This window comes from Bos taurus, chromosome 4, assembly GCF_002263795.3.
Source record: "Bos taurus isolate L1 Dominette 01449 registration number 42190680 breed Hereford chromosome 4, ARS-UCD2.0, whole genome shotgun sequence".
Classification (NCBI taxonomy): Eukaryota; Metazoa; Chordata; class Mammalia; order Artiodactyla; family Bovidae; genus Bos; species Bos taurus.
The window spans coordinates 87,675,199-87,698,366 of NC_037331.1; the positions used below are offsets into that span (position 1 = coordinate 87,675,199).

A 23,168-nucleotide genomic window follows, 5' to 3' on the forward strand; every position below is an offset into this window, starting at 1 on the left:
TTGACTGTGTGGATCACAATAAACTGTGGAAAATTCTGAAAGAGATGGGAATACAAGACCACCTGATCTGCCTCTTGAGAAATTTGTATGCAGGTCAGAAGCAACAGTTTGAACTGGACATGGAACAACAGACTGGTTCCAAATAGGAAAAGGAGTACGTCAAGGCTGTATATTGTCACCCTGTTTATTTAACTTATATGCAGAGTACATCATGAGAAACACTGGGCTGGAAGAAACACAAGCTGGAATCAAGATTGCGGGGAGAAATATCAATAACCTCAGATATGCAGATGATACCACCCTTATGGCAGAAAGTGAAGAGGAACTCAAAAGCCTCTTGATGAAAGTGAAAGTGGAGAGTGAAAAAGTTGGCTTAAAGCTCAACATTCAGAAAACGAAGGTCATAGCATCTGGTCCCATCACTTCATGGGAAATAGATGGGGAAACAGTGGAAACAGTGTCAGACTTTATTTTTCTGGGCTCCAAAATCACTACAGATGGTGACTGCAGCCATGAAATTAAAAGACGCTTACTCCTTGGAAGGAAAGTTATGACCAACCTAGATAGCATATTCAAAAGCAGAGACATTACTTTGCCAACAAAGTTTCATCTAGTCAAGGCTATGGTTTTTCCTGTGGTCATGTATGGATGTTAGAGTTGGACCGAAGAATTGATGCTTTTTGTTGTTGTTGTTCATATCTGTTTATTTTTTTTTATTACAGTACTATTTTATTTAAAAATCTAGGTATTTAATTCAGATGAAAACTATTTAAGAAATTCTATTTTAGTAGTACTACTGAAGAGGTATGTAAACCAAAAATCCCACAAATTTACAGTACAAGCCCACAGTTACATGACAATACATAATTCAGATTATACTTTGGAATAGATGCATAATATTCCAATAAACACATGTGATTTCATTCCCTTTAACTAATTTTATAATGTAAATATTATATTTGCCTCCACAGAGTTGTTACCAAGTTTCTCCGCGTTCTTTTTTTTTCTTTTTTTAAATTTTATTTTATTTTTAAACTTTACAATATTGTATTAGTTTTGCCAAATATCGAAATGAATCCGCCACAGGTATACATGTGTTCCCCATCCTGAACCCTCCTCCCTCCTCCCTTCCCATACCATCCCTCTGGGTCATCCCAGTGCACCAGCCCCAAGCATCCAGTGTCGTGCATCAAACCTGGACTGGCAACTCGTTTCATACATGATATTATACATGTTTCAATGCCATTCTCCCAAATCTTCCCACCCTCTCCCTCTCCAACAGAGTCCATAAGACTGTTCTATACATCAGTGTCTCTTTTGCTGTCTCGTACACAGGGTTATTGTTACCATCTTTCTAAATTCCATATATATGCGTTAGTATACTGTATTGGTGTTTTTCTTTCTGGCTTACTTCACTCTGTATAATAGGCTCCAGTTTCATCCACCTCATCAGAACTGATTCAAATGTAATTGATGCTTTTGAACTGTGGTGTTAGAGAAGACTCTTGAGAGTCCCTGGGACTGCAAGGAGATCCAACCAGTCCATTCTGAAGGAGATCAGCCCTGGGATTTCTTTGGAAGGAATGATGCTAAAGCTGAAACTCCAGTACTTTGGCCACCTCATGCGAAGAGTTGACTCATTGGAAAAAAATCTGATGCTGGGAGGGATTGGGGGCAAGAGGAGAAGGGGACGACAGAGGATGAGATGGCTGGATGGCATCACTGACTCTATGGACATGAGTCTGAGTGAACTCCAGGAGTTGGTGATGGACAGGGAGGCCTGGCGTGCTGCGATTCATGGGGTCGCAAAGAGTCAGACACGACTGAGCGACTGATTTGATCTGATCTGTTCTGAATGCTGTTAGCAGGCCTTCTATTTTTTACTGTTCTCTCAAGTAATAACTTTCTCTGACTTACATTGTGGGGCCCTTGCTTTATGCTATTAATCAGGAGAAATGTTAATATGCCTCCAGTCCCTTTCTCTTCTTAGTGCTGGAGATTTTTATTTATTCCTAAGCACTACCAAGGACCACAGGAAGAAGTAAAACTTAAAATGTTGCCACTTATTAAGCAAAGTGTTTGTTACTTATGCTTCAGTATCAATGAAACAAGAAACAATATCAAGAGCCAAGAAGCAGCTTATTGTCTTCCATTTCCAAGCTAAGTATGTATTCTTTCCTCATTCATTCTTATCATGGATCATTAGGGACAAACTGGTATGATCATACCTTGTAACTATTACCATTTTTGAAGTACAATATTCTGTTGGAAAGTTCTCTAATGATTCCAGTAATTGTTCTTCTTATATTAAGATCCTCTGGTTCTAAATATTTAAAAACCCTGTGTCAAAGCTCTTATAACTTTTGGTGAAGAAATGAAAAAAACATTTTCTGACTAATCAGCCTCAGTGCTTAAGTACAGATTTTTTAAAGTAATAACTGCTATCATAATTGTATTTTTGAAATGAAATCCATAATAAGTATCTCAGTCAAGATATAGATGAATTTCTGCTGTGTCGTGGTCTTCTTTAGTCTGTGAGCTGGTTATACATAAGCTAACCTGAGCATTGACCTGACTTGATAAATTTTATTTAAAATATTTTGTGTGTATCATGTATGGTGATGGAATTAAAACTCTGGGGGAAAAGGCTCTGTGTGTGTGTGTGCATCCGTGTGTGTGTATAAACTAGTAAACTGGTATACATATGGGGAGGTACCTATACATGTAAATACTGTAAGACAAGAATTTTTAATGAGCAAAATTTAGGAATTTGAATACTTTAGACAGTATCTAAACATGAATTTCTAACAGTTTTCCAAAGCCCAATTCTGTCTGTTTAAATCCTAGAAATAGAAATGAATTGCTCATTTAGTACTGCTTCTTTTCAGGTTCTGGGGGTTTGAGTATCTCAGGTTCTAAGAGCTAAACTTCACAGGCATACTAGAACTTTGAATGTTTTGAGATTTAATGTGAGCAATTTCCTTGCTCTTTTGCCTAGCTGGTAAATCATTTACTCCAGTAGGGAAAATTTTTCTTCTAAAAATTCTTCTATTGGAAACAAACAAAAAAAAAAGCTTCAAAATGAGTTGAAATAGAAGCACTGTGTCCTTTCTCTGGACAAAATCCTACCAAAGTAGAAAAGAATGATCGACTTTTTAACTAAACATCCAGTAGGAAAATAGGAGGAAGGAATTTTTAATAAGAAAGATATATCTAAAAATCCTTTCTACTAAGTAGAAGGAAAACAACAACTAAGTAGAAGGCAAACAAGCTAAACACTGGTGTTAGTGGAAGTATAGAAGCATACACTCTGTTCCCAAAAGACCCTAAGAGCAAAATAACTCTTGGTTCTGAAGCTGAATATCTATACCTATTCATTCCCTGCCCCCCCGCCCCCCCCAGGCAGGGAATCTATTGTTCTTTAGCAATAGAACAGTCCTACTGGGATCTGACAGTCCTGAGTCTGAGTTACAAGCATTCCAACAGCACCTGAGTGTATTTCTCATACAGAATGGAAAGGAAAATAATTTTCAGAACCAAAATCATCACCAGAGAGAAGTATTAAAGAGGGAGCCAAACCTATACCATAGCTAGATATTTCTTTTTGTTTCTCAAAGAAAACCTTAATCTGTTTTCTTTGCCATCCTGTTAATTCATAGATTTGACATCACTCTGAATTTCATGTTATGTATATTTACTTTCTGGCTTCCCTGGTGGCTCAGATGGTAAAAAATCTGCCTGCAATGCAAGAGACCCAGGATTGATCCCTGGGTTGGTAAGATCTCCTGGAAAAGGGAATGGCTATCCACTCCAGTATTCTTGCCTGGGAAATTCCATGGACAGAGGAGCCTGGTGAGCTACAGTTCATGGGGTCCCAAAGAGTCAGACATGACTGAGCAAGTAACAGTTTCACTTTCTTTCATGTTTACACACACACACACACACACACATATATAGGGCTTCACTGGTAGCTCAGATGGTAAAGAATCCACCTGCAATGAGGGAAACCTGGGTTTGGTCCCTGGGTTGGGAAAATCCCCTGAAGAAGGGAACAGATACCCACTCCAGTATTCTGGCCTGGAGAATTCCATGGACAAAGGAGCCTGGTATGGTACAGTTCATGGGATCACAAAGAGTTGGACATGACTGAGCAGCTTTCACTTTCATATATATATATATTTGTATATCTTGGTATTTCCTTGGTCTGTAGATGCATCACTCTAATCTCTGCCTCATCTTTCTCTGTCCCACAGGGTTTCCAGGTGATGGGCGAGGCTGGCTTGGGAGTGGAGTTTGTCTCCAGCAGATGTCCCAGCTGGGAGAGTATCATCAGATCTCATGACTTTACCAGCAGTGATCACCAAGAGGACCACTTCATAAGTGTTACCTCCCCTCAGTTCCACGGTAGAGTTGGTCACTGTGTCTTGCTTTAGACCATCAGCCAGTATCATGTTTGGTGTTCATTGTGCAAACCCTCCAAATTCTTCAAATAAGAGCTGCCTAATCCACAGATTCAACCAGGACACTTCTGAGCACTGACCTTTAAGTGCCATCCAAAGAGATTTTTAAAAGTAGTCATTGTTAGGACTGAAGTCTTAAACTTTGGAATGTGATGGAGACTTTATTGCTAGTATAACACAATTCTCAGGATTTCAACATTTATATCTGTCAAATACCCCCATTTTATGCAGTATTTTCATTCCTATACATTAAGAAATAATCTATTAATATTACAATGTAACTTGTGCAACTACCCAAGCTATTAGTAACAAGAAAGAAAAAATAGACTGAAGTGTTCCCAAAACTGAAGAGGAAACAAAAACAATAGGAAAATTCATTATCTTAATTATTACAGCAAAATTATACTGGTTCGTGACTTATCAATCACAGATGAAAGATGTAAACAACACCAGAAATCATCCTTTCAGCAGAGACATCAGTCATAAATGAGGATTCATCATTGATATGCTTGTCCAAAGTGGTAATTTAGAACTACTGCTACCAGCTCTGGCTGTATCCAGAATGATAATTATGAATTAAGTAGTGAGCAGATGCTTGGAAATAAAAGTTTGCCCTGGGGTGCCAGGAGCCTAAGGACAAACCTAACAGTCCCTATAAACTATTAGTTTAAAAATGGAATTGTCAATACACCCACAGGTTAACAACTTGCTAAGCATCAATGACCATGACATACAAATATGAATAATTATAAGAAAAGAAACTGTCTCTGATACAGAATCCTTTTTGCTTTTCTTTCTATGGCTCTGTGCCTACTCTGAATATCTTAGAGCAGCAACTCAAAATTTATTCACAAGAAAAAAAGAGAAACAGGCTAGTAAAAATTGTATTTATTAGCTCACAGCAATAAATATGTGCTTAAAATGGGATTTATTCTTTCTGATTGCTATCAGAATGGACACTTAATTTTCTCCCTACAATGAAACAAAACTTTTAGAAGATTTATGACTGCTGTGAGAGCAGTTTCTCACATGCCAAGCTGTGTTAGCAAAGTTGGGAATAAATCATGGAAGAAATCTGACTAGTAGTACACAATTCATGCAAAATAGTACTTCGCTTCCTACCCACATGAAGCAACTGTAGGACAACTATCATTACTGAGTTCCCTGCAATCTATAAAATGACTTCCTTGAATCATAGACAATTAGAATTCTCCCCTTTTTCTTGGTGTTCAGGTGAGTCCTTTTGTACCTTCTCTTCTTCTAGTCCTCTCTCCATTGTGACTTCTCATTCTGATATCAGGTTTGCTCAGCTTTCTCCCCTCCTCATTTCCCCCTCTTTTACTGGTATTATGTGAAGCTTCATTAAAGGATGCTGCTTTCTTAGAAGTCCCTGTAGATGACAATGGCCATAATCACACTTGTCCTTCATTTTTCCAGACTGTTTTCATAGCATGTGCCAAATGGCATTGTTCATTCCCAATGAGAACAGAGACTGATATTCTTTTTAAAAATAGCCTTAGATTTCTACTCTTTTTTGCCTAAGTGTATATTGACATTTTTATCCAAACAAATTGAAAAACATCTGGCTAACAATTACATAATTTCAAAGTTCTGGGTTGAAGGGTTACCTTTTCTATTTTCTGGCTTCTAATAAATATTTCACCACTGGGTAAGAAGAGAAATTCCTGGCTGATAAATACATGATGAGTCTCTTTTATATTAAAAAAAAAAAAAAAAAAAACCTTAGCCAAAGGGGTAAAATCTCATTATGACATAAGAAAACAGGTAATAATAACCATTATTTTTCAATAGCTTATATTATGTGCCTGGAACTGCATTTGCTATTTAACACACACACAGCTCTGTGACACTGCTCTTCACTGCACTATCCCTGTTCCAGCAATGAACACATTCAGTCTCTGAGAAGTCACAATCCCTAGTCAGGTTCTGCCAGCCAACTCAGCCTCTCAGAGCCTCAAATACCCATTCCATTTTTATTTGCTCCTCATGACTTAATGATATATCAGACTAATTTGAGACATGATTTTATTCCGAGAGAATGTAATCTACTATACAGGGACATGTTTTATAACACACCGTGACTATATTTTGATTTCTTTCCTATAATTCTTACTAGTAAATGGCTCTAGATCTGAGATTCTTAACCCATGAGACTGGAATCTGCACTTTTCCTTTGTGCTGCCTGAACCTCTCTCTCTCTCTTTGTAAAGCTTGCACATTTCAGGGCGGACCCCCCTGTCAACTTAGAACCAGGTTCTTGCCAAAAGCTTTTTGCTATATCATGTTCTGTTCCAAGGGGCAGGGAGACACAGATTTTTCCTTAGTCATCACAGTAGCAATTCTGAAGGTGAAGAGAATGCTGTGGAGGGAAAAGCTTGCCCTTTGGAAGGAAGATGGTACATGTTTCACTCCTTGAATTCAACTTGTCACGGGGTAGTCAGGTAATGATGAAATCAAGTTAATTATCTCTTTCTATAAAAATGTGCTCTGACCATACTAGTTAAACATTAGGACTTGCAGGAATCAATTTTTTTAAAAGCCTTCCCTAAAAGTTATGGGCTTCTGTAGTGGCTCAGCTGGTAAAGAATCTGCCTGCAATGCGAGAGACCTTCCCTAAAAGTTATTGCAGAGGGGGAAAAGTATATAGAAATAATTCAGGGGTAAAGTTGTATTAACAGAAACATGGCCCTTGCACTCACATGATGTGTGGATCGACTGAAGGAAAGATTTTGTTGTCGATCTGATTCTTCATCCTCATTGTCTACAAGGAACAGAGTTGGTGCTGACTGAGTTAGAGTCAATCAAGAGAGGCATGAAAGTGTTGTTTTCCCAAGTAGAACCCCAAACACCTGGACAGCACATAACTTGTTGTATTATTATAATCTTAGCATTTCCAGGGTCCAGCACAGAACCTAAGTAGTTGCTCAATTTGTGTTTGTTGAACTGAAACAAAGTAAAAATCAAATGAGATAATTATAGTAAATGCTTCTCTAATGAGAAATTTTATATATGGTAATAATATAGAGTTAATATATTATTGATATAATATGAAATACATAATTATTTTATAACTTATATGCATTCATTTAATTTTAACAACTATGAAATATGCCCTATTTTTATCCCCCATTTTATAGATGGGAAAACTGAGGCAAGGAGAGTTTAATGAATTTTCCCAAAATCACATAGCCAATAATGGGCTCACCTGGGATTTGAACCCAAGTTCTCTTGCCCCAGAGTCCATGTTCCTAACCATTTAGCTCTACCTACCCCCTTATAAAGTCTCATAAGAGAATTCAAGTCCTATGTATTTGGTCATGCATGCAGTTGTTATTTTCCTTATTGTGCTGTGAACTCTTGAACTCTTCTGAACTCTTCTGAAGGGCCCCGGGGCTACTCACCGGGATCAGCAGACCCTTGAACATACTAGTCTGTTTTGAGTTGAATAAATACATCAAAACTAAATCCTCATCTCAGAGGAAAGGACAACCTAATGGGACTTCAGAGTGATGATGCATGGGTCCTGAATTCTCATTCATTCAGATTATCTCATGACTAAACTCCACTAAAAAAGGAAAAATGGGGAAGTGACCAACCAGGACCTAGCCAAACCAAGGAACCCTGAGCTCTTTAGGAAAAACCTGAAGCACACCGAAGGAAAGCACAGTTTCCTCAGAGTCAGGTTAACCTGGCAACACTCCAAGTAATTTGGTTGAGATGAGAACAGCAGCAGCTTAGCAATGTCTGCCAAGTGGCAACACAGAGGGAGAATCTTTTCCTATTGGATCTTTCAGCATCTTCTGTGAGCAGATTGATTAACACTTTATCAGATTAGTCAGCAGGCACCTGTGGAATAACATGGAATGGGAAGGTGTTAGTGAGTGTGTGAAGCAGGGAATGTAAATGGCACAAGAATTATGGCCTTTAGATACCAGGAGGCCTGCAGGGCTCAGCAGACCTCTGGTGACAGGGAGCCTGAAGAAACACCTTGACCAGCATTTGTACTTGTATGTGTGGGTTATAAAGACGTATTTTGGTAACACACATAATGCATAAAATATTTTACCAAGTGTAGGAAGACCTGACCTTTCTACAAATGGTGTAACATTGAACAAGTGGTTATATTCTTTGGGTCTCGGTTTCCTCACATAAAACAGGAGGGACTGGACTAGATGATTCCTGTGGCTCCTTCCAGCTCTAACATGTGGAGAATCTACTGCGAGTCATCAGGGCCAAAATCAGCTTTACTCACTCAGGGTTCAGGAAAACAAAACAACAAAATAAGAAAAAGAAAAGGAAGGAAGAAACAGAGGAAAGAAAGGAAGGAAGAAGGAAAGAAGGACGGACCTCACTGGTGGTTCACTGGTTAAGAATCCGCCTTTCAATGCAGGGAAGGCGGGTTTGATCCCTGGTTGGGAAACTAAGATCCCACGTGCCACAACTAGAGAACTCACGCACTGCAGCTAGAGAAGCCCAAGTGCCGCAACGAAGACCCAAAATTTTTTTAAAAAGAAAGAAAGAATTGGTCAAGAACTTGTGCCACCTGAGAAGACGGAAGGCCCAACCCAGCCCTCCTGCTGTACTGTCCACTGCTCACTTTGCCCTTGATGAAGCTTCCTGTTTTACCATCTTTAAAAGCTACCCAGAACCAAGGTACCTTCAGTAAACAAAAATGTAAAATTAAATTATAAGTAATGAAAATCTTCTGAAACGAAGAATTGAAAAAAGGATACGAATGGTTACACTCATTTTAGAAATCTCTTCAACTATTAAAAATAAACACTGCAAAATCAGAAATAACTAGAATTGTACAATATTCCATCACACTGAGGTTGATCACTGTATCAAATATGCAAACACAGTGAAAAATTATCTTCTGGTCTCTCTAAGGGTCCAGAGACTTGAATTTCTAAATTCAGGTCCATCATTTCCTCCAAGAAACTGATAAATCTGACATGAAAACAAGTTACCTACAGACAAGAAGTCTACAATCGTAGTCTATTTATTTACAAATGTATACTGTTCTTACACCATATGGTTCGAACAAAGACACCAAAAAGTGAAAACAACAGCAGGTCAAGGGCAGAGCAGCCATAGGGACAGCTCAGTTTCCAGGTCTGGGATGTTCTCAGAGACACATCCACTCCCAGTCTGTTCAATCACAGACACCCTTGTTTTAAAAACGTATCTGCACATCTGTACTTTCCTCTCCCCTATGGATGAATTAAATTCGCGTTTTACCCACCATATCCAAAAGAGAAAATGACCCTCCCAGTTCGAATGGGTCCTTCCTTTCAAGAATATTGTTTTATTTGGCTATTCCCTCCCTCCCTCCATCACTTTGTTCACCTGAGGTGAAGAACTGACTCATTAGAAAAGACCTTGAAGCTGGGAAAGATTGAAGGCAGGAGGAGAAGGGGATGACAGAGGATGAGATGGTTGGATGGCATCACCAACTCGATGGACATGAGTTTGAGCAAACTCTAGGAGTTGGTGATTGCCAGGGAGGCCTGGTGTGCTGCAGTCCATGAGGTCACAAAGAATTAGACATGATTGAATGACTGAAAATTAGAAAATTTCAATCAAGAAAATTAGAGATACCAAGGGAACATTTCATGCAAAGATGGGCTCGATAAAGGATAGAAATGGTATGGACTTAACAGAAGCAGATGATATTAAGAAGACATGGCAAGAATACACAGAAGAACTGTACAAAAACGATCTTCATGACCAAGATAATCATGATAGTGTGATCACTCACCTAGAGCCAGACATCCTGGAATGTGAAGTCAAGTGGGCCTTAGAAAGCATCACTACGAACAAAGCTAGTGGAGGTGATGGAATTCCAGTTGAGCTATTTCAAATCCTGAAAGATGATGCTGTGAAAGTGCTGCACTCAATATGCCAGCACATTTGGAAAACTCAGCAGTGGCCACAGGACTGGAAAAGGTCAGTTTTTATTCCAATCCCAAAGAAAGGCAATGCCAAAGAATGCTCAAACTACTGCACAATTGCACTCATCACGCTAGTAAAGTAATGCTCAAAATTCTCCAAGCCAGGCTTCAGGAGTATGTGAACCGTGAACTTCCAGATGTTCAAGCTGGTTTTAGAAAAGGCAGAGGAACCAGAGATCAAATTACCAACATCCACTGGATCATGGAAAAAGCAAGAGAGTTCCAGAAAAATATCTATTTCTGCTTTATTGACTATGCTCACGCCTTTGACTGTGTAGATCACAATAAACTGTGGAAAATTCTTCAAGAGATGGGAATACCAGACCACCTGACCTGCCTTTTGAGAAACCTATATGCAGGTCAGGAAGCAACAGGTAGAACTGGACATGGAACAACAGACTGGTTCCAAATAGAAAAAGGAGTACGTCAAGGCTGTATATTGTCACCCTACTTATTTAACTTATATGCAGAGTACATCATGAGAAATGCTGGGCTGGAAGAAGCACAAGCTGGAATCAAGATTGCCGGGAGAAATATCAATAACCTCAGATATGCAGATGACACCACCCTTATGGCAGAAAGTGAAGAGGAACTCAAAGCCTCTTGATGAAAGTGAAAGTGGAGAGTGAAAAAGTTGGCTTAAAGCTCAACATTCAGAAAACGAAGGTCATGGCATCCGGTCCCATCACTTCATGGGAAATAGATGGGGAAACAGTGCAAACAGTGTCAGACTTTATTTTTTGGGGCTCCAAAATCACTTCAGATGGTGACTGCAGCCATGAAATTAAAAGACGCTTACTCCTTGGAAGGAAAGTTATGACTAATCTAGACAGCATATTGAAGAGCAGAGTCATTACTTTGCCAACAAAGGTCCGTCTAGTCAAGGCTATGGTTTTTCCTGTGGTCATGTATGGATGTGAGAGTTGGACTGTGAAGAAAGCTGAGCGCTGAAGAATTGATGCTTTTGAACTGTGGTGTTAGAGAAGACTCTTCAGAGTCCCTTGGACTGCAAGGAGATCCAACCAGTCCATTCTGAAGGAGATCAGCCCCGGGATTTCTTTGGAAGGAATGATGCTAAAGCTGAAACTCCAATACTTTGGCCACCTCATGCAAAGAGTTGACCCAACGGAAAAGACTCTGATGCTATGAGGGATTGGGGGCAGGAAGAAAAGGGGACGACAGAGGATGAGATGGCTGGATGGCATCACCAACTCGATGGATGTGAGTCTGAGTGAACTCCGGGAGTTGGTGATGGATAGGGAGGCCTGGTGAGCTGCGATTCATGGGGTTGCAAAGAGTCGGACACGACTGAGTGACTGAACTGAACTGAACTGAACTGAATGAGTGAACTGAACTGAACTGATACTACTTGAGAAGAACAGGTGGCAAGGGCCCACCAGATTTAATGACAGGACAGGAACAAGAGGCGTGTTTGTCTTCAGGCACATCCTATACACATTTCTGATGCCTCTGCTCTTCCTTGTCTGAGTGACCTGATTGCTGCCTCTCTGTTCTTTCCCTCTGTCCCTCCCTGTGTGGTTCAGACCACACTGGTTAGCTCTCCTCTGGCTCTGCACCCCTTTCTGCTGCAGGGAGGATGTGGCTCGGTAGAGCTGCTTGGCAGTTCAGTCCAGCAGACTTCTAGGTATTAACACTGGAGCACAGAGGTTTCATCGGAGAATCTCCAAATGTCAATATCTTGCAACATATTCTCCTGTTTATCCACTGACCCCCACCTCCCCATTTTATCTTTTCTCCTTCTTCTCTGTCCCACTCTGGGTCCCAAGGGCTATGTACCCAGTCTCCCTAAACTGCAGCATTGTGGGCAGGCACCAGAGGAATGTTGGTGAGCAGAAGACAAAGGTCAGGGTCTCCCCTCCCCCACAACTCTCTCCCTACTCAGCAAAAGGCTCTAGAACTCTCCACACTCACTTTCTGCTGAGAGGGCTTTGCCCAACTATTAGATTTCTCACTGGCCTCTATTTCCCTCCCTGTACCTTCAGCCCTGGGGATATGATGGCTTCCTACCAATGCTGGTTGCTAGGCGACTCATCCCTCCCTCATCTGTTCACCTACAAACTGTAAGCAGTTCCTCCATTAATGTCTCTTCATCTGAATCATCCAGAATCTGCTTTCCTGCCAGGACAGTATCCACGGGTGTTTTCTTTGGAACACTTCAGTTTCTCCAGTGAAGACGTCTGTAATATTTATCCAGGGGATAGAGGAAGTATATACCTGACTCTGAATGCTCACACAGTAAGGAGCATTAGGGTAGGCATTCAACTTTCCATATCATCTTTATTGCCTCTTTATCATTTATCATTTTATTACAGTAGCTCTCCCTTATCTTCTATTATCTCTGGTGTTTTTGAGATTTACTCTCTTCAATGGAAATTTCCGGTTTCTTGGTGGGGTTGGGCTATGGGAGATGGAAGAAAGGATCATTAGGTCTGACCATCTCTCAGAGATTTTTTGACGAGTTCTTGAAATGGCAACCCACTCCAGTATTCTTGCCTGGAAAATCCCATGGACGGAGGAGCCTGGCGGGCTACAGTCCATGGGGTCGCAGAGAGTCAAAACTGACTGAGTGACTAACATTTGTTTTTTCTAACCCCTTGTTTCATCCTAGTCTTATGTAGAAATAGGTACCTTTAAGTTCTGAATTTTTCCCAAGTTCTGTGATATGAATTGATCTTCTTACTGATATATACATGCCATGCTATAAATTTCCTTCTAAAAACTTTTTCTGCACCCCCAAATTTTGATAAGCTATATGTTCATTTTCCTTTAGTTCAAAATATTTTAAAATTTCTCTTGAGATTTCTTCTTTGATGCATGTGTTGTGTAGAAGTGTGTTATTTGGGATCTTCCCTGGTGGTCCAGTGGTGAAGACTCTGCACTTCCCATGCAGGTCGTGTGGGTTCGATGCCTGGTCAGGGAACTAATTCCCCAAGTGCCACATAGCAGAAGTGTGTTGTTTAATCACCAAGTTTGTTGGGAATTTCCAACTATTTTCTGTTCCTGATGTCTTGTTTAACTCCACTGCAATCTGTATGATTGCTTTTAGATGTGTTAAGGTGTGTTTTATGGCCCAGAATGCAGTATGTCCCGGTGAATGTTCCATGCGAGCTGGAGAAGAATGTGTACTCTGCTGTTGTTGGACAAAGTGCTCTATAGAGGTCCATTAATCCAGTGGTGAATGGTGTTTTCGAGTTCAGCTGTGTCCTAACTGATGTTTTCTTGATGGATTGCTGAAGACTCCAAGTATAACAATGGGTTAATCTATTTCTCCTTGCAGTTCAATCAGTTTTTACCTCCTGTATTTTGAGGTTGTGTTGTTCCATCCATTTACAATATAGATTGTCATGTCTTCTGGGGGCAGAGGGGAAAAAACAAAAAGGTCAAATAGGGACTTTTTTATGAAATTTACAAAGTGTTTTGTGTTATAAAACCTCTCCTTCATGTCCTCCAAAAATCTTCCAAACAACAATGCAAAACTTGTTTTACTCACTTATGATTTCTGCCTTGGGGAGGCTCTAAGGGAAAGGGCTGAATTCCATTATGAGTTAAGGGCATACATGGAGACAAACAGCATTTGAGTTCTGTTGCTCTTTATTTTCCTTCCTTTACTTCTTTTTCTTCCCTTTCTTCCATTCAACAGATATGCACTATATACTCAGGTATTATACCAGCTGCTATGGATTATAAATATGTGTTTTCAATATATTAACAATAGAGTTGGAGATACTGAGATAGCACTGATATTATGGAAAATTTTGAAGAAAGTGTGTGAAGTGTACAGCAGAGAAACAAAGACAGTGCTTGGTGTAGAAATGAACAAACCAGCCTATGGGCTTCCCTGATGGCTCAGTAGTAAAGAGACCATCTGCAATGCAAGATAAACAGTTTTGATCCCTGGGTCAGAAAGTTCCCCTGGAGAAGGAAATGGCAACCCATTTCAGTATTCTTGTCTGGGAAAGCACGTAGCCAGAGGAGCAGAGTTCCAAAGAATATCAAGGAGAGATAAGAAAGCCTTTCTAAGGAACAATGCAAAGAAATAGAGGAAAACAATAGAATGGGAAAGACTAGAGATCTCTTCAAGAAAATTAGAGATACTAAGGGAACATTTCAGGCAAAAACGAGCACAGTAAAGGACAGAAATGGTATGGACCTAACAGAAGCAAAAGATATTAAGTAGAGGTGGCAAGAAGAATATAGAGAAGAACTATATGAAAAAGCTCTTAAGGACCTAGATAACCACAATGGTGTGATCACTCACCTAGAGCCAGACATCCTGGAATGCAAAGTCAAGTGGGCGTTAGGAAATATCACTATGAACAAAGCTAGTGGAGGTGATGGAATTCCAGCTGAGCTATTTCAAATCCTAAATGATGATGCTGTGACAGTGCTGCACTCAAAATGCCAGCAAATTTGGAAAACTCGGCAGTGGACACAGGTTTGGAAAAGGTCAGTTTTCATTCCAATCCCAAAGAAAGGCAATGCCAAAGAATGTTCAAACTACCGCACAATTGCACTCATCTCACATGCTAGCAAATTAACATTCAAAATTCTCCAAGCTAGACTTCAACAGTAGAACGGAGATTTCAGCACAAGTAGAACAGAGAACTTCTAGATGTTCAAGCTGGATTTAGAAAAGGCAGAAGAACCAGAGATCAAATTGCCAACATCTGTCAGATCATGGAAAAAGCAACAGATTTCCAGAAAAACATCTGCTTCATTGACTATGCTAAAGTCTTTGATGGTGTGAATCACAACAAACTGGAAAATTCTTAAAGAGATGGGAATACCAGACCGTGTTATCTGCCTCCTGAGAAACCTGTATTCTGGTCAAGAAGCAATAGTTAGAACTGCACATCTAACAGACTGGTTCCAAATTGGAAAAGGAATATGTCAAGGCTGTATATTGTCACCTTACTTATTTTACTTATATGCAGAGTACATCATATGAAATGTTAGACTGGATGAAGCACAAGCTGGAATCAAGATTTCTGGGAGAAATATCAATAACCTCAGATATGCAGATAACACCACCCTTATGGCAGAAAGCAAAGAGGAACTAAAGAGCCTCTTGATGGTGAAAGAGGAGAGTGAAAAAGCTGGCTTAAAACTCAACATTCAAAAAACGAAGATTATGGCATCCAGTCCCATCACTTCCTGGCAAATAGATGGGAAAACAACTGAAACAATGAGAGACTTTATTTTGGGGGGCTCCAAAATCACTGCACATGGTGACTTCAACCATGAAATTAAAAGATGCTTGCTCCTTGAAGGGAAAGCTATGACCAACCGAGACAGCATATTACAAAGCTGAGACATTACTTTACTGACAAAGGTCCATCTAGTCAAAGCAATGGTCTTTCCAGTAGTCATGTATGGATGTGAGAGTTGGACCATAAAGAAGGCTGATCACCAAGGAATTGATGCTTTTGAACTGTGGTGTTGGAGAAAACTCTTGAGAGTCCTTTGGACTGCAGGGAGATCAAACAAGTCCATCCTAAAGGAAATCAGTCCTGAATATTCATTGGCAGGACTGATGCTGAAGCTGAAACTCCAATCCTTTGGCCACCTTATGTGAAGAACTTACTCGTTTGAAAAGAGCCTGATGCTGGGAAAGAGTGAAGGCAGGAGGAGAAAGGGACGACAGAGGATGAGATGGTTGGATGGCATCACCGAATCAATAGACATGATTTTGAGCATGGTCCAGGAGATAGTGAAGGACAGGGAAGCCTGGAGCACTGTATTCCATGGGGCTGCAAAGAGTCAGACACGACTGAGCAACTGAACAACAGTCTCCGTCCACAAAGGGCCCACATTCTAGACAAGGAAGGGTGGAACCTAAGTACTACCAGAAGGACTAAGTAGAAGATAATGTTCTGGACCATACAGAAATTAAGTGCAGAGCCAGTAAACCTGAAGCTGGGTGACACATTTCCAGGTACCTGTTCGGTTATTGGTGCAGGGAAGCATACGAGTGGGAAATTATGCAAGGTGAGCCTAAGGGCAGACTGGGGGAACTAGTGTGTTTTGAACATCATTCTGAACACTTTGGAGAGATCCTCAAGAATTTTAGGATGAGGGGTGGGATAGAAACACATTTAGATTACCAAAAGACCACTTGGCAGCACCATAGTGTTTAATGAAGTAGGGCGAGGTGGAGGCACAGAGACCAGAAGAGAAGCAACTGCGGTCCAGTCATCATAACAACTGCTTTCCATGATGGTGAGGCTCGAACAGTGGCAGCGGATCCAGAGACCAAGGAGACAGTAGGCTAGGGAGGGTGTTGTGGTGGGTGGTTAAAATCTAGCCTGCACTCTCCGCAACTAGATAAAAGCCCAGGCAGCAACGAAGACCCAGCAAAGCCAAAAGGAAATAAATAAATAGATAAAATTAATTTGTAAAACTTCTATGATAAGCCATAGTGGAAAAGAACATGAACAAATGTATATATATGTATGTATAACTCAATCACTTTGCTGTACAGTAGAAATTAACATTACATTGTAAATCAACTATACTTCAATTAAAATATAGATAAACAAACATTAAAAAAAAATCTACAGAATCTGGTCACGGGTTATCAGTATGGAGGACGAAGCAGAACTGAGGCTGGACGCATCCGTAAGGGTATGGGGAAATTTCACTGAATATCCTGGGAAACTCCCTAAAGGACTGCTCGGTGTCCCTCATGGGAGTCACAGGAGAGGCCATCAAGTGTGTGCTCTTATAATTGCATATAAAATGCAGCTGAATAGGCAAATCTGTTGAGACTGAAAGTAGAATCCTGGTTGCCAGGGACTGGGAGGGAGGGCAATAGGAAAATGAGTTAATGAATAATAGGGTTTCTCTGGTGAGTGATGACAGCTTTCTGGAATTCAATAGTGGTAATGGTTCCTCAACCTTGAGAATATATTGTGCTTAGTTGCTCAGTCATGTCTGACTCTTTGTGACCCTTTGGACTGTATCCCATTAGGCTCCTCTGTCTATGGAATTTTTCAGGCAAGAAAACTGGAATGGGTTGCCATTAAATGCCACTAAATTGTAAACTTTGAAAAAGCAAATTGTATGGTTTGTGAGTTTTATATATATATATACATATATATATATATACACATGTATATATTTACACACACATATAACCAAGTCTCAGGGCCCAGGTGCCACTAACTAGACCATGTGGGACATCTCCTTGTCTAGGGCCTTTGGACAAGTGCACTGCCCTCTGAACTGGACTCAGCTCATCTCGCTGGAAACCTTTTTTGTTCACCAGTAGAAGCTTTAAGATAGTGGCCTTAGAGCAATGGAGACTCAGATGTAGAGAAAAGATTTGCAGACACAGAGAGGGAAGGAGAGGATGGGATGAATGGAGAGAGTAACGTGGAAACATATATACTGCTGCTGCTGCTGCTAAGTCGCTTCAGTCATGTCCGACTCTGTGCGACCCTATAGACGGTAGCCCACCAGGCTCCCCCATCCCTGGGATTCTCCAGGCAAGAACGCTGGAGTGGGTTGCCATTTCCTTCTCCAATGCATGAAAGTGAAAAGTCAAAGTGAAGTCGCTCAGTCGTGTCCAACTCTTAGCGACCCCAGGGACTGCAGCCTACCAGGCTCCTCCGTCCATGGGATTTTCCAGGCAAGAGTACTGGAGTGGGGTGCCATTGCCTTCTCCAAACATATATACTACCATATGTAAAATAGCCAGTGAGCATTTGCTATATGACTCAGGGAGCTCAGTGACTCACAAAGTAGGGCTTTGCAACAATACTGAGGGGTGGGATGGGGTGGGAGGTAGGAGGGAGGTTCAAGAAGGAAGGGACATATGTATACTTACAGATGATTCATGTTAATATGTGGCAGAAACCAACATAATATTGTAAAGCAATTATCCTTCAATTAAAAATGAATCAATTTTTTAAAAAAGATAGGCCGTAATCATATATCCAAAGAAAACTCTAATTCAAAAAGAGGCTTGTATTCCAATGTTCATAGCTGCATTAAAGACATGGAAGTGACCTAAATCTCCATCAAGATATGAGAGGATAAACAAGATGGAGTACACATCTTGTATATACAATAATATAGAATGAAAAGAATGAAATAATGCCATTTGCAGCAACATGGATGGACCTAGAGATTATCATACTAAGTGAAGTAAGTCAGACAGAGAAAGACAAACATCAAAATGATATCACTTATTGTGGAATCTAAAGTATGGTACAAATGAACTAATTTACCAAACTGAAATGGACTTGCAGACATAGAAAACAAATGTATGGTTATAGGGGGGAGTAGATGGGAGAGGGATAAATTAGAAGTTTCAGATTAGCAGGTACAAGCTACTATATATAAAATAGATAAACAACAAGGTCCTACTGTATTGTACAGGGAACTATGTTCAGTATCTTACAATAAACCATAACAGAAAAGGATCTGAACAAGAATAAGAGATAGAGATAGAAATATATATATATATATATATAAAATTGAATCACTTTTGTATATACCAAAAATAATGCAACATTGTAAATCAACTGTAGTTTAATAATCTCAATACATAATAATTAATCTTTTTAATTTTTAAAAAAGAAAGTGGGCTTAATAACACTCTTGGTCATCTTCTTCTCTTATCAGCTTCTCTTATCCTTAGAGGGGGAGCCCATTATCTATGGACAAAAATAGGAGGAACAGGGAGAGAAGACAATTATTGCAGCCAGCCCAGATGAACAGTGTCTGCAGTTCTCAGCTGACAAGTGGCCATTTTCTGTAGGCCACTGAGACTCAGTTTGTCAAAGAAATAAACGCACACACAAACACCCAGTTAACCTGTATCCACCAAGGAACTGCGACCTTCATCACTTTTATCTTCATTATGTTTAAAACCTAATGAACTTCTTGATTATGTTAGAAAATAACAACGGTATATTAAAATTTCACTTCAGTAAGATTGGACTGGGTTTTCTTTACTAAAAACTAGAAACCACATGACTTGGGCTAGTGTGACACAGTGACAAGATCATGGGCTTCAAAGTCAGTAAGAGATGAGGCTCACCAGTGGTAGTTTATGGTCTTGCACAAGTTATTTGGAACACCATAAGCCTTTGATTCGTAAACTCTAAATTGAGGATAACACCTACCTCAAAATATTAAATGCCATAAAACATGCAAAGTGTCTAGTAGCATTTGGCATGATGTTGTCAATGAACATTACTCCTTCCCTGCTATGACAAAGAGAATGTAGTTCTCTGGTCTCTCTGTTTCTGCCTCTGTCTCCACCCCTTCTTCCCTCCCTCTCTTTCCCTCTCTTCTACCTTCCTCTAAAAATATGGATTGTCTGCATTTTAAGATTCTATAAGACTCTTTGAATGTCTTCTTTAAAAAAAAAAAAGGAAAAATACTATATTAATTTTTGCTTGTTTCTCTGAGTCATAGAAACATAAAAAGTGGAAGATTCTGGTAGCTCATTGATTTTCCATCTCTCACGCATAATAATGTAGCTGATAAGTCTCTCTGGCCATTTCATCACCACTTTCACCCAAGCTATGTTCAGTTAGGATATCATTTGCATGTTGGCAAGATGATTACTTTAATATGCAGTCATGAAAAAAAAGACAGAACCCAAACAGGAAAATAGAACACCTTTTAAATAACTGCGGCATTAAAAGAGGAACAGTTTTCTTTCATGAGAGTATATTACTTGACCTTCTGCAAAGACAAGTTCATTGGATCTAATTTTAAGGAACCAATTACATTTTTTTTCTATCCAGAGAGATGGTTTGATTTGATTGAAATCTGGTTAGGATGCAAAGAGGCTATTAAAATGATTTTTAGCATTTTTTTCCCCAGAAAGTGATCCATTAATTGCCTGTGAATATTCATCGCTCAAACCTCCTACTCTATCAGGCTCAAACCAGAGTTGTAAGATTATGATGTTTTTATTGATACAATTAATAACAAATGTTACCCATTAGCTTGATTATCGTCAAATTGGACAATTGACAAATGTACTCAGGACTTTACTCCAGTGAATTTAATATAAATACGAGGCAACATATTGACCTGAAAAGATGAAATCAAGAATGTTACTGTAGAAGTAAAAAGTGAAGAAAGCGCTTTACCAAGCTTTGGAAAAATCTACAAATAATGATTTTTAAAATGAATTCTCCTTAGATTTCTCTGACCACAATGCTCAAATAATTTAAGACATCTGTTCAATATATGACATCAATCGAAATGATAAAAGATAGTTTAGAACACCAGATGAGAGAATACCACAAAAAGCAATAATATGCAACATGCAGAGATTAGATTATGAAAAAAAAAATAACCTAGCATACCACTTTACTTCACTCCTCATTCTACAACCAAGAATCAAGCTCTGTATAATCAGAAAATCTCAGAAGTAACAGCAATGAAATCTTTCTGCCCTATTGTAATGCTGCAAATTGTAACCTTGAAGAGTGTTCTCAGATGTGTACCAGTGGATCTTAATTGCAAAACAGCATAAGGAATGAGATTTGTAAATACAGTCTAAGGACCTAAAATAAGATTTTAAATCAGGCTACCTTAATTTGGAATTCATCCATGTGTTGATGTTTGCCTTTATGTTATTTGAAAGAAAAATCAGAATGTATCCAGGATTTTTCTTTTATTAAAAAAAAAAAAAAATAGCACCCTTTGATAGCTCGGCTGGTAGGGCAGAGGGCTGCAGAGGTGATTTAAAAAATAAAAACAACAGATGCCTTTTCAAGCTTTAAACAACAAACTTCACTGAGCCTACATGCCCTACCTGCACAGTCAGGGTAGGGATGGAAGGAAGGTGAGAAACAGTCAAACAGTGGGACAGACATGGCGACTTGAAAATTAATGGTAGATAGAGAAGAAATCCAGCTTCTTGAGGCCCAGGTAATTACTCTCTGATCCCATTTTACAGATCAGAAACTGAAGCTGAGCAGTTACTTCTGCAAAATCCCACAGCTGAGAATCAGTTCTGAGGGATTTTTCTTTCACCCCTACTGCCCCCATTTTTCCTGTTAGACTGTCTTCAGAAAGACAATGCAAGAGCATAATTTCAAACAGCAGCTGATTAACAAAACCCTTCTATAATTATCCTTCCTCCAACTAGAAAGTAGAATGCTGACCAGGCTGGCTCGAGTGTCCACACCTCCTACTCTTCTCAATGCTCCAAAACAGAGACTGGGGCTTTGGGCTCAGACAGTAAAGAATCTGCCTGCAATGCTGGAGACACGAGTTCTATCCCTGGGTCAGGAATATCCCCTGGAGAAGGAAATGGCAACCCCCTCAAGTATTTTTGCCTGGAGAATTCCATGGACAGAGGAGCCTGGTGGCCTATCATCCATGGGGTTGCAAAGAGTCAGACACGACTGAGTGACTAACACTACTGAGACTGGACTGTTTCCTTGATGCCCCTGGGATATACCAATATGAATAGAGTTCTCAACAGCTAGAAACCAAGATGCCCCCTCCCTCACAGGTCAAAGTCAGCTGTAAGCATCACTGTTAGGCATTGTGTACAGGTTCAGAGACCCACTCAAATATTCTTGCCTGGAGAATCCCAGGGATGGGGGAGCCTGGTGGGCTGCCGTCTATGGGGTGGCACAGAGTTGGACACGACTAAAGTGACTTAGCAGCAGCAGCAGCAGCAGCAGGGGTTCAGAGAAATAGAATACTATTGTTGTTGATAAGATGTTTCCAGGCTGATTAGAAGACAAGGCAGGATCATCCCCCAAACATAAATATAATGAGAATCCCAAGCAACTATGGAGGAAAGTTGAAAGAGCTATTTTTGCTTCAGGACTTTGAGAGAGCCTACATATTAAACTGGGCTTCCCAGATGTCTCAGCAGTGAAGAACCTGCCTTCAGTGCTGGAGACATGGGTTTGATCCCTGGGTTGGGAAGATCCCCTGAAGAAGGGCATGACAACTCACTCCAGTAATCTCATGGACAGAGGAGCCTGGTGGGCTACAGTCTATAGGGTCGTAAAGAGTCAGACACTACTGAAGTGACTGAGCATACACACACATGTTGAGCCACATGAGTGATGGTATAACTCCCCAAATGCATAAGGACATGTGGATCCATCTAGGTGTGAAATAGATGGATGTTTTTACTCCATTCCTTTTCTTCACCCCCTTTCCTGTTTTCAGTGCTTTTAGACCCCTTGTCCTGTTGCTCACCCAGGGTCTCCAGATGCCTAAACCCTGCCTCGACTGTGCAGGATAGTTTTATGCTCAACATCTTTTCCGTTCATTCCTTTCCTTTCCAAACATACTAGTTCTATTTTTCCATTCTCAGTACTCAGCTATCTTCTCGGAAAATTCAAACTTAACTGTCGGATATCCCAAATAAATATTGTGCCTTTACAGTTACTGGGAATTACTTTTGCTGGCAATCAATTTAGGCTGTGTAGATATTTCAAAGAAGATCACAAAAATAAATTCCAAACAAGTGCTTATAATATATTCTTGCTCAGATTCAGACTATATCTAAGGACAATGGTTACCATACCAAACAATCTTAGGAAGTTTCTTGATTAATTTAATTTTACTTAAAAATAGAAAGCAATTAATATTCTTAATGCAGCATCTAATTTGACCTCTGTTCAGTTCTTTTTTTTAAGTTCAACAAAAAATAAAAGACCCAAGTTACCTTGCTTAAATTAGTTAAAAATAATTCATTTTAGACACGAAATGTTTT

General features: G+C 39.8%; 1 long non-coding RNA gene across 1 annotated transcript; it reads left to right on the forward strand.

The window, feature by feature from the left end:
- Nucleotides 1–6,463: 6,463 nt before the first annotated feature.
- Nucleotides 6,464–19,395, forward strand: LOC132345189 (uncharacterized). The gene is made up of 2 exons (XR_009494384.1): nucleotides 6,464–6,922; nucleotides 19,085–19,395. It is a non-coding gene; the product is annotated as an uncharacterized lncRNA (long non-coding RNA).
- Nucleotides 19,396–23,168: the final 3,773 nt, after the last annotated feature.